Source organism: Tiliqua scincoides, chromosome 16 (genome assembly GCF_035046505.1).
Source record: "Tiliqua scincoides isolate rTilSci1 chromosome 16, rTilSci1.hap2, whole genome shotgun sequence".
In the NCBI taxonomy this organism is placed as follows: Eukaryota; Metazoa; Chordata; class Lepidosauria; order Squamata; family Scincidae; genus Tiliqua; species Tiliqua scincoides.
Window position 1 is genome coordinate 1,200,349 of NC_089836.1, and position 9,716 is coordinate 1,210,064.

Consider the following 9,716-nt stretch of genomic DNA (forward strand, 5'->3'; position numbering starts at 1 on the left):
ATTGCCTTGCTGGCATTGTGTAGGTAGCACACTCACTGGTTACTCACGGGGGGGGGTTGGGTACAATATAGGCCACGGTTGCCAAAGCTTGGCTGGGGCCATTAGAGTCCATTAAACACATGTATGCAGGACCTGTGTACGTACACTCTCTAACACGCATGCACACACATGTTTTCACATGCAGCAAAATAGGGTGGTTGTGGGGGGGACTCCAGTCTTTCCTTCCCCCCCCCCCAGTTTATACCCAAGTGGACTCAATGACAGTTTGTAACATGTGAGAAAGGACTGCCCTAGAGGTGTGCTGGGGGTCTCTGGGAACTGGAGGGAGAGGCATTCGGTGGTGGGAGCTGGTGGCGCTTTTCTGGGGAGCTGCACCCACGTTCCTAGCAAAGGGTGCGAGTTTGCCTTCTGACCCTTGGTAGTTTGCTAGCGTCTTTAAATACAGCGCACCCTCTATATCTATGAGGGATCTGTTCCTGGACCTCCCCCCCCCCACACACACACACACACTGATACCCAATTCCACGGATAATGAAATCTGCCGGGGGGGGGGGGGGGCACCACTTCTGATTGTGTCTGGGAGGTCCTGAAAGGAGGACCTCCAGCCATGGACTTGACACCTGCCGATCCTTAAATCTGTGGGTGCCGAATCCGTGGATAATGGAGGGGCCATTGTAATTGGCATTACATCCCAATAACTTGCTTGATGGCTGGTCGCCTCTCCTTGTGTACAAAGCCATTGATTTATTTTTTTTTTAAAGACGTGTAGACTTGTCGTCCCAGATGAATCCTTGCTTATGTTTGTCCCGGTCGTCCTGGAGTCCCCTCTGTGGCCGTCCTTTCCACGTGGTCCACAGGCCGGGGTGATGCGATGGTGGCGGTGATAAAAGAAACCTGCGCTGGCAGGCTGGACGGGTCTCTACTGTTGACGCCACTCTTTCCAATGCTGATCACTTAAGCGAGCACTTCTGTCTCTTGGCATGATCGATGTTCCTCGTTGACCTGGAAATACTGTTTGGGGGAAACTTTGGGCGTTGTTTGTGTCTTTTGTTTTTAACTTGAATTTCTCAAACCACTGGTTTCATTCGGAGACCTTGTCCCCTCCCTTCTTTTTGAATCTTGAAGTTGATTGATTTTTGTCGTTGTTGTGTTAAAACCCAGCAGGCTGGGTGTGTTGCCGCTTTTAAAAAATCCATTGTTTCCTTGCTATCTTGTGTTTTGGGGGGGGGGGGTTATTTCTAGTTTGCGGGGAAGAAGGGAGGGGAGCTGAGGAGGGGCTCCTTCCGCGCATTCTTTCGGAATCTAGTCGTTTCAGGACCGAATCTGTGTGTTGTGTTTTTGCCAGTAGCTCCTCTTGGATTGTAGCCCTTGTGACTTCTGGAGGAGCTTAATCATCTAAGTAGATGAGGGCAGGGAAGGGGGAAGTAGGGAGCTGGCCTCTCCTTTCCCCCATGTCCAGTGCCAAATGGGGAACAAATTGGGTTCAGTTGGACTGCAACAAAAACCTTTTTAAGGGGTCTTTTTAAAAAAAAAAAAATTGGAAATAGACTCTTTGAAACATGATGATTTCCTGTATAATGTTTTTGGGGACCTTCCTGGGAACTGAGGCTGCATGCCGAATGCTGCTTCCTGCCTTACCTAGTCACTCCCTAGATGCTCCAGCCCAATCTTCTCCTCCTCTGTCCCCCCCCCCCATTCCCAATCCAGCCTGCAACAGAGTCTGCTCCCTGAGGCAGGTGCCTCAGTTGGCCTCATGTGTGGGCCGAGCCTGGGTACCTCCTCCCTGATCAGCTAGGCGCCGAAAGGTAGAGCTGAACGATTCTTGCTCGGCCTTTAGTACAGCAGTTGAGCTCGTTGGAGAACTTGGGCGGCTGGAGTGTGTTCTGCAAAAGAGCTGGGGAGATTTGAATTTCTCCGTTTTGGGGAGGGCTGGCACTTTTCAGTGGGGTGATTGGGTGGGTGGTGAGCTGTCCTGCTGCATCGAGAGGGGATAGGTGTTTAACCCCCACCCCACCTGCTTCATCTTCACAGGGGAAGGTCTGCTTTTTTAAGGGTGGTGGTAGTAACCATGTGGGAGGTCGGTTCAGACTGCAAAGGGTTTCAAAATAAATGGATTTTATTCTGTTTTTTGTATCTGTTCGCTCCCCCTTTCGCTTTTTCCTTTTTAAAAAAAAAAAAAAATTGTGACTGTGCAGCTGGCTTGCACACAGCTTGTGAACCTCTGGGAGGGCCCCCACACCAGGTACGTGTCACGTGCAAGCGCCCCAGTGAAGTGCACCCCCTCCTGGAGAGGGGGGCACACAGAGGAGAGCGGTTCTCTCCCGCCCTCGTTGCTTGAACTCAGGAGCTGCTAAACGAACCCGCTGTTCTTTTGGTTTTCTCCCTCCTCCTCCTCCTCAAAACTAGCCAAGGAACTGACCGCCACTGTATTGTAGCCCCCTGGACAGGGCTGGTCCCTTGGGGCCTGATCCTCGGAACTTGGCGCCCGGTAGCGTATGTTTTGCAGGATCTACTATCCTCGGTGTCCGAAGGGTCTCGACCTTCCACAGCAGGAACAGCTGTTTCCTGTGCTTATTTTTCCTTTTTCCATAGCTACCCAGCTAGTGAGGGGTCTGTTTTGGGAAGGAGGGGGGCTATCCTTGGTTTTTTGTGTTCCTTTTTTTTTTTAGGAAAGAAGTAAAAGGAATATGGAACTTAGTCACTAATTCTCTATCTTGCTTCAAGAATTATCTAGTTTGTTGTTGAGCCCATATTTTTGAAGGGGTTTAAAAAAGAGAGAGAAAGAGATCACGTTTATTTTCTTGGAAAAACTATTGAAGCTCACATGAGCAGCCTGCTCAGTTTATATTCAGATAATTATATAGTGAGAGAGAGAGAGCATAGATATTTTTGGAAAGGGAAAAATGGGACTATGCAATCCTTAAAATAAAAAAAAAATTAAAATTGCTTGGAGAGATAGTTTTAATGCTTTCTAAAACTTTTTGAAAGATTAAAAATCTAAAGGTGCCATGTGGCCATTACTGTGAGTCTAGAAAAAGGCCTGTTTTGTTCCACTGCTCTGTTGCAGTGATGCTTTGAAAGGTTTGTAGGGCTGGAGGAGAGGGGGGGGTCATCTCTTCGGGTTTTTCCCCCCTTTCCTGTTTTCCACGGTTTTCAACTCGCTCCTCTAGTGTTGGTTTCCCCCCCCTTAACAGAATGCTGTGCTGTCTCTGATTCAACCGATCGTGTTTGTATTCTCTGTTAATCTGGTTCCTAATGTAGAAAAGCAACCAATTTAAAGAGGAAAATCACTATAATGTCAAATGTCATTGCAGTTTGGGGGAAATAAAAAGGTGTTTTTGTTTTTTTGGTACTTCACCATCTGTGTCTTGGCTGTGGTTTTTTTTGGTCGTCATGTTAACCTTGCATCTTCAGCTCTCTGCTGTGGGCCTTCTGTGTAAGACGTGACCTATGGAGTTCAGACCTCTGGCCACCAAGCTCTACATTGTCACCACTGACTGGTTTCAAGTTTTTCCGCTGGCCTACCAGGACATAAGAAGTGCCCAGCTGGATCAGGCCAAAGGGGGTCTATCTAGTCCAGCTTCCCGTATCTCACAGTGGCCCTTCAGATGCCTCAGTGAGCCCACGAAACAACAAGAGCCCTACATCCTGGTGCCCTCCCTTGCATCTGGCATTCTAAAGTAGCCTCCTTCTAAAATCAGATGGTTGCACATATCCATCACAATTTGTAACCTGTGATGGACTTTCCTCCAGAAATTTCTCCAGTCCCCTGCCAGGGGGCATGCTAGGGATTGAACCTGGGCCCCTTCTGCAAGCAGCAGGTGCCACAGAACACCCTCTTCTGCAAAGGACCAGCATTTAATGTGGAGTGTTAAGAGCTCTGCTGAATCGCCCTGGTGGAAGGGTTGTGTCTGGACACATCACTTCCAGATCTTGGGGGCACCACGACATTTGTGCCTCACTAGCAAAAGATTTCAAGGCACATCCCTGCAATAGGTGCCTGTGAAATAGCCATGCATTCCTCCCTCCATCTCTCTCTCCTCCTTCCATTGTCTACTTTGTGCAAGCACCCTCATTGCAAGCCCCTCGGGGCAGAGACTGTCTTCACTCATTCCACATCTACTGTGCGTTCATTCTGCATCAAAGCTACCTCGCCCTCACTGGCACAGGATGATGGGGCTGTCAAGGTCTCCCAGTGCCCACCTCCAGTTTTTTGGATGTATTATATAATGTGGGAGAGGAATGGAAATATTGCTTTAATTCATTTTGCCCCATTTGGTGAACAGCAGCCCACCAAATGCCCCAGGGAGCACACCAGATAACAAGAGACCTGCAAGGCCTTCTGGGAATTGTAGTTAAGAACATAAGAACAGCCCCACTGGATCAGGCCATAGGCCCTTCTAGTGCAGCTTCCTGTATCTCACAGCGGCCCACCCAATGCCCCAGGGAGCACACCAGATAACAAGAGACCTCATCCTGGTGCCCTCCCCTACATCTGGCATTCTGACTTAACCCATTCCTAAAATCAGGAGGTTGCGCATACTCATCATGGCTTGTACCCCATAATGGATTTTTCCTCCAGAAACTCGTCCAATCCCCTTTTAAAGGCGTCTAGGCTAGACGCCAGCACCACATCCTGTGGCAAGGAGTTCCACAGACCGACCACACGCTGAGTAAAGAAATATTTTCTTTTGTCTGTCCTAACCCGCCCAACACTCAATTTTAGTGGAACTCAAAATTGGCTTGAGCAGAAGGTTTCCTAACCACTTGCATTTCTGTGATTTGCAGACGTATATGGGGGCAGGCCAGGAATGCATCTGTTCCCATAATCCTGGACCTCTGAGTTGATCTTGAACCAGTGGCATGTCATGTATTGGTGTGTACCTCCCTTTACTATATCATATCTATCCCTTCCCCCAGGCTTGTTTCCATTGACGAGAGCATTAATGGGAAATGCACCATTCTTTTTCTCTCAGAAACCTACCGTATGATGTGCGACAAAGTTTGCCCCTCCAGAAACACTCCTTGATGCTGCCCCAAGGAACTGCTAATTAGGAAACACATTAAAACAAAGGGAAATCTCAACCCCATTAGCAGATGTCACTCAAAACAAGAATATTCCCAGCCTTCGTAGATTTTGTTAAAAGGCATCCATTGCTAGAATGGCTGTCACCTGCAGCTTTTTTTTTTAATTCGTTGGTAGTTGATCCTGAACTTTTTTGTTCGTTCATTTGGGATCTGGTTCCATGTCCCTCCCAGCCAGGGTGCCCTATTCTGTGGTTTGACCTAGAACTCCTTTTCTCCAGCGAACACCACCTCCCAACAGCAACTCGACACTTTTGAAGCTGTTTATTTCTAAGACGTTTTATCTACCATTTTTGAGCCTTCCAAAAGGCAATCACAGCGGAAACCAGATAGGTATAGATAGTCCCCCCTTCCCTATGCAATCTTGTGAAAACCTGCTGCTGAGAACTAGGTTTTCTAGGGGGATTAGCAAAGGAACCCTGGTGTGGGCCTGCAGCTACCTCCCCCAAGAGGTTTCTACAGGGTGGTAAGGTGTCCTCCTAACTGCAAAAGAGGACAAGGCACCCCAAAATGTAGGACATGCAAGAAAAGTGTAGAACATCGCAAAACAAAAGCTGGAAACACTCGTATACTGATTTCATGTAGTGACTTTAAACACTATATCAGGGGTGCTCAATAGGTGGATTGCGATCTACCAATAGATCGCGAGGCAAAATGAGTAGATCGCGGAGTGCCGACCCCCCCCTTCAGGTGCCTCTGGGAGGAAACGCCGGGAGTAAGGCCCATTGTACTCAATGGGGCTTACTCCCAGGTAAGTGTGGCTAGGATTGCAGCCTCACAGCCTAATCCTAGGCATGTCCACTCAGGAGTAAGTCCTGTTATACTCAGTGGGGTTCAAGGTACACCAACATACATTGTACACATAAATGTTATATGTTATGATGGCGCGAACATTGTAAAAAAAACTCTGGTAGATCTCTGGGCCTTGCTGGGTTTCAAAGTAGCTCTCGAGCCAAAAAAGTGTGAGCACCCCTGCACTATATTATAGTTTTAAATTTAATATTGCATATGATTTATTATATGTAATTAATTACAAGAATTTATTAAATACAAGAATTACAAAGCTGTGTGCTGCCTGCTCACAGGGAAAAGGAGGACGTTTAAATTCTTTTCTAGGATACGAGGCTGAAAAAGAGGACTTCCGGTCACCCGGAGTGCCCACCTTCCTCAGAGGAGGAATTCCACATCCTTCCATTCAGACCACCTCGCAGCAGGCTGGTTTCTTGCAGATGGACAACCCCAAGTCTACCCTAGCAGGCCTCCTGGATTTCCCACCTTCTGCATGTGTGGCCGTACACCACTGGCTTCCCCCCCACTGCACAACTGCCTCTAACAGCTTACTCAGCAGGTACTCCCCAGGCTGTGACAAGCTCCACCTGCTGATTTTACAGCTCTTACTGCTGCTAAAGATGCAAGAGCAGCTCAGGTGCATTTCTCCTAGTCATTTGGCAACCTTGGAGGGTGACAGCCCAGCCTGTGGGGTGCAGAGCGGTGTGATCCCCACCCTTCCTATTGGGGTCAGGTCTGTGTTGGATCAAAGAGCTGCGTGGTGTGACCATGTCCTCTTGAGAACCCAGTGGTGGCATCTTGCTAGTTGCTGCTGATGTTAAGAGACTAAGGGTGGTCTCTGGTGGATGGCTTGTGTTGCATAATGCAGGCCTTGTCTCCCTCTGGGCTCCTTTTCTTGATACTCTTGCCCTCCCCTGTCAGCTGCTCCTCTGGGGTTGCTCTTCATGAAAGGACTACTGCAGCCTCTTATGATGTATCTTGCTTGGAGCTGCTCTAGAGCGTCGCCATGTGCATATCCAGTCCTCATTACCTCCATGGGCCTAGGTTTTAGTGGTGGAAGGAAAAGGTTTTCCAGCTTCCAGCTGCTGGGAGCTCTCTATTGCCCCCCACCCCCCACTAGGCAGTGATGGTCTATGTTCACTCAGGGGTGTCACTCCCCATTGTGTCTGAGGCAATGCTCAGGTCTGCAAGACAAATGCTGGGGGGTTCCCACTAGGAGCGACTGGATGCAGTCAAGCCTGCTGGGGCATGGTGGTCTGGATTCACTCAGGGGTGCAGGAAAGTCACTCCCTTTAGTGGTGGGGACAACCCGTTGCTCCTTATGTTCTCTGCTAGAGGAGGGGGACCTTTCCTGCCGCTTTAAACCCTGGCCTCTGAGCGGCCCGCTTGGAGGCAGGCTGTGCAGCATGGCCTTTCCCAGTTGGAAGAGACACTTGGCCAACAGACCGAGGCAAAGAAGGAAGGCCCATAGCCAGGAAGACAGACCAGGGACAGACTGCACTTGCTCCCGGTGTGGAAGGGATTGTCACTCCCGGATCGGCCTTTTCAGCCACACTAGACACTGTGCCAGAACCACCAGAGCATGATACCAGAGTCTTTCGAGACTGAAGGTTGCCAACTAACTAACCTAAGGAGAAGCCCCAAGGTGGAAGGTGCTTGTCTCCTCCCACTGTAGAGAACATGCTGGACCAGCTCTGCCTCTGCTAGGGAGGGGGTGCTGCTCCTCTAAGCCCGTGATTTTCAACCTTTCTCATCTCGCGTCACACTGACAAGGCACGCCACCAGGTTTTTGACAATTGACGAGGCACATCATGCTGCCAGTGGGGGGCTCACATCTCCCATTGGCCCTATTAATAAGTGACCTTTCCCCAAATTCCAGTGGCACACCTGTGGACCACTCGCGCCACGCCAGTGTGCCATGGCACAGTGGTTGAAAATGGCTGCTCTAAGCTCTGGAGCTCAGCATTTTATCGGCTTTGGCCTGTAAGAGCCTTTTTCCAACACAGCGTGTAAGGGAGGCCTGCTGTCTACATGCCAACTCAGTCCTGGCAGGGTTTTTCCCCCATTGTGCCACGACGTGACGGAGGCCTGCAGCCCACATGCCAACTTAGACCTAGCAGGGGCTAAGTACGTACCACCCCTGTGGTACTGCCTCAGGGAGGCTTGCAGCCTACATGCCAATGACTAACCTTAGCAATAAAGTGACTAAACCATTGCATTGTTGGCAACAATTTACAAAACAGATGGCGCTTCACCAGGTACGGAGACAACACTCCCTGTGCCCAGCTATGGGGCCAGTGATGGTGCCAGCTATGGGGTAGCTGTAGACCGTGAGGCCCACAAACACTCCTCAGTTGCTCACTCCCCTCTCCTGTTGTGGAAAGTGCACACATCAGCTTTCTAGGAAGGACCAGTGAAGAACTCCAGTATAGTTACTGGAGGCAGCACCAAGAGGACTTGTGTCCTCACCACCACCTGGTAAGCCTCCCCACTGGGCCTGGCTGGGAGAGCAGGCAAGGGTGGGCGTAGCGGCTACAGGATTTGCAAAACGGCAGCTGGGAAGAAGAGGGCGTTGCGACTCTGTCAGGGGTCGAGCCCTTCTCCGACCCCTGCCTTACCTGGCTGCAGGCTGGGGGGGGGCGGTCTCTCCCACCCAGCTGCCCTATGTCTTACCTGGTCAGCTGGAGAGATGGTGGCGGCTCTATGTCCGACCCCTGCCTGAAGACCAAGGGCCTCAGGTCCTGCCTCCAGGGAGGAGGACAAGGGTGTCATGAACCCTCTCCCCCTGGCTTGGTCTGAGGCTTCCCCTGCAAGGAACCCCAGGGAGGAGGACACCCCACCCAGGGGTCCCATGAGACCATCCAGCCGACCCTCGGCACCCCGCCAGAGGACCCCCCTTTTCGGGGCACCCCTCACAGACTCCTTGGCCAAGCCAGGGGGCTCAAACCCCCCGCCCCCCCGGGGAGGCTTAGCAAGAGGCAGGAGGGCACAGGGTTGTGCTCCTCTTTCATGACACGATGCAGCAGTTCTTGGATTCCTCAGCCCCTGGATGCAGCCTCAGGGATACAGGCCATCCAGGCAGGGCCGGCTCAGGTGTGAGGCCAGCTGAGTCGGACACTTCCAGGCAACAGGTTGGCAGGGGGCACCCCACTCTGCCTGTCCTTTTGACTTCATCTGCTGCTCTGGGCTGGAGGGAAGAGGAGAGAGGAAGTGTGGAGGAGAGGCGCGTGGAAGGCTGCAGTGTCGGGCTCTGTCCCCTGCCACACTTCCTTTTCCATTCCACCCACTCACATGCCAGCTGCTGGTTGGAGCAACAGAGGCAACAGCAGAACTTTGCTGCTTCAGGAATTGCCTGGGCACAGGTGTGAGTTCTTCCATCGCCATGCCCATCGGCCTCTGCCCCACCTGCGGAGCCCAGAAGGCTTACAGTCCAGGACAGCCATTTTCAACCACTGTGCTGGGGCACTTTGGTGTGCCACAAATGATCCCCAGGTGTGCTGTGGGAATCTGGGAGGGGGTCATTGATTGGTAGGGCCCTTGGGGATGTGAGCCCCCCACTGGCATTACAGCATGCCTTGGCAATTGTCAAAAACTTGATGGTGTGCCTTGGCCATTTTAGTGCCTTGCCATTGGGCAGGGAGATGAAAAAGGTTACATAAGAACAGCCCCGCTGGATCAGGCCATAGGCCCATCCAGTCCAGCTTCCTGTATCTCACAGCGGCCCACCAAATGCCCCAGGGAGCATACAAGACAGCAAGAGACCTCATCCTGGTGCCCTCCCTTGCATCTGGCATTCTGACATAGCCCATTTCTGAAGTCAGGAGGTTGCACATAACACATCA

At 51.1% G+C, this 9,716-nt stretch overlaps 2 protein-coding genes across 2 annotated transcripts in view; both read left to right on the top strand.

Moving 5' to 3' along the window:
• The window catches only part of EEIG1 (estrogen-induced osteoclastogenesis regulator 1), a 68,077-nt gene extending 66,836 nt beyond the window's left edge, over positions 1–1,241 (top strand). Inside the window, exon 12 of the mRNA XM_066610688.1 lies at positions 1–1,241. This exon is cut by the window's left edge and continues 1,879 nt beyond it. The gene's annotated coding sequence lies outside the window, so the exon portion shown is untranslated.
• Positions 1–9,716, top strand: part of NOTCH1 (notch receptor 1) — a 787,535-nt gene that overhangs the window by 637,010 nt on the left and 140,809 nt on the right. The window lies entirely within an intron of this gene.